We start from the raw sequence: 2,622 nt of genomic DNA on the forward strand, positions 1-2,622 counted from the left end.
TGTGAACTTTTTATAGATCTAGCCTTATGTTAGATTTATCGCCTTTATTTCCTTGTTTTATTTACTGCCATTCCAAGAACGATCCAGCCAACCTGTGGTGGAAGTTCAGTACTTGAAGATCCAATTACCATTTATTTAATTCAGGTTTTTATTTACCGCCTTATTTATATTTATTTGCATGATATATTGTATGCCATTTACTATGCCTATTATTATGAACCAAACCGATTTATGCATGTTCAACCATATTAATATGTCTGGCTAAATTATTAAGATATCGGTATGTAAAGTAAGTTAACCGTAGGGATCCGAAATAAATTGGATTAATTATGTTTTATTAACTATCACTTGTTTTTGGTCTGTATGTCTAATTTAATTAGTAAGTCTTAAAACCAATAGAGCGAAAGTTTGAGGGGTTAAGACGGTCAAAGGTTAAAATCAATAGAGCGAAAGTTTGAGATCTTTAACTGGATAGTAGACATAGGACATTAGTTTTAAGGATGGCGAAAGCGTATTAAAACTAATTAGAACTTATTTATTTTCAAAAATTGTTTTTACACCCGAGCGGGATGGCGAAAGCGTACGTTAGGGATATTAGCATGTTCCGAGTCAACAGAGCGAAAGTTTGAGATTAGGAGATTTAAATACATAACAACTTCATAAAACGGGCATTTTATTAATTACGTTGTTTCCAAAAAGCTTTTCTAAAATCTAATGGGATGGCGAAAGCGTACATTAGGATTAGGACAGTGATCTAAATCAACAGAGCGAAAGTTTGAGACGAGGATTTTTAATCAATTGAATAAATAAAGATTTTTAATTAAATTATGCAAAAGCCAATGGACCTTCGGATTACCTTAAGTTAAACGAAATACATACTGATATCTGTCTTTTATTATATTATTCATTTCTCATAATCACTTTCCCTTAAGAACAATCGAAATTTTAGTAGCCCTAGCTTTACACAGTAACCTTAGATAACGGTAGATCGATTCATAGTCCCTGTGGATTCGATATCTTTTAAAACTACACGACACGACTGTGCACTTGCAGTTATCCCGACTAATAGACACGCAAAGTCGCGATCAAGTTTTTGGCGCCGTTGCCGGGGACTATTTAAGTCGATATCGTAACTCACTGTTACACCGTAGAGACTAGGACAATTCTTCCCTTTCTTTCTGAACGATTGTATGCCAAATACTCGTTCACAAGGAGGAGATTTAATACAACGAATTAACGAGATCGAACGTTTCATTAACGTCAAACGTCGAGCTCGCAATCTTCCCGAAGTAGCACCAATTCCTATTAATCAGGAATTGACTTTTACTGATCAAATCAATCAAATTATCCCGAAGTTAGAGATGGCTGCTATTCGTCCTCTTAGAGACTATGCCGCTCCTTCGCGCGCTGAACCGCATTCAAGTATCGCACCACCTGCGATTGAGGCAAACAATTTCGAACTGAAACCTTCGCTGGTCCAAGCTGTTCAACAGAATCAATTCTCTGGAAGCCCTGTAGACGACCCTAACCTTCATTTATCTGTGTTCGTGCAATACGCTGACACTGTCAAAGCTAACAACGTTAGTCCCGAAGCTATTCGATTACGTCTCTTTCCTTTCTCCTTGAGAGATAGAGCTAGAGCGTGGCTTCAATCCCTGCCTTCTAATTCCATAACTACATGGGACGAATTGAAGAGAGTATTCTTAGCGAGATACTTTCCGCCTAGCAAAACTGCTATGCTCAGAGGTCAAATCAACGGATTTACCCAGAAAGATAACGAATCACTCTTCAAAGCTTGGGAACGTTACAAGGACATGCTTAGAATATGCCCTCATCATGGACTCGAACCATGGCTGATCATCCATACTTTCTATGGAGGTCTCTTATATAACACTAAAATGACTATAGATGCCGCTGCTGGCGGAGCATTAACGGACAAACCCCATGATGAAGCATACAAACTCATAGAGAACATGGCACAAAACCATAACCAATGGGGTGGAGAACGAGCCGCTCTAGAGGAAACCCAAACCAAAGGAGGAATGTACGAAGTAAGTGGTATAGACCGCGTTAACGCAAAAGTAGACGCTTTAACTCAAAAGATCGAGAACTTAACCATCACTCCGTCAGCCACCGCTGCTGCTGTAACACCTAACTGCGAGATCTGTGGATTGACTGGACATGCAGTTGCTGAATGCCAACTCTTGACTGGAGTCCCATCTGATCAAGTAAACTATGCTCAAGGAAACCCTTATTCTAACACGTACAACCCTGGATGGAAAAACCACCCGAACTTTTCTTATAAGAACAACAATGCGTTGTACGCACCTGGACAAGCACCTGCTGTACCACCTGGCTACCAAAAAGCGCCTGTAGCTGCTCAAAATACCCCTAGGAAGTCGAATCTAGAAATCATGATGGAGAACTTCATAGCTTCCCAACAACAAACCAACAAAGACTTCCTGAACCAAAACATCCACAACAGCGAGCAACTAAAACAACTATCGAACAAAGTAGATGCTTTAGCTACTTATAACAAAATGCTAGAAACTCAAATCTCACAAGTAGCCCAACAACAAGCACCTACTGCTGCCCCTGCTGGCACGTTTCCTGCTCAACCAC

At 39.6% G+C, this 2,622-nt stretch overlaps 1 non-coding gene across 1 annotated transcript; it reads right to left on the bottom strand.

Annotated features, from left to right (window-relative positions):
* Nucleotides 1-1,736: 1,736 nt before the first annotated feature.
* LOC131622523 (small nucleolar RNA R71) lies at nucleotides 1,737-1,843 on the bottom strand. Its single transcript, XR_009289916.1, has one exon. It is a non-coding gene; the product is annotated as a small nucleolar RNA R71 (small nucleolar RNA).
* Nucleotides 1,844-2,622: the final 779 nt, after the last annotated feature.

The sequence above is a fragment of the Vicia villosa genome, unplaced genomic scaffold (genome assembly GCF_029867415.1).
Source record: "Vicia villosa cultivar HV-30 ecotype Madison, WI unplaced genomic scaffold, Vvil1.0 ctg.000032F_1_1_1, whole genome shotgun sequence".
Classification (NCBI taxonomy): Eukaryota; Viridiplantae; Streptophyta; class Magnoliopsida; order Fabales; family Fabaceae; genus Vicia; species Vicia villosa.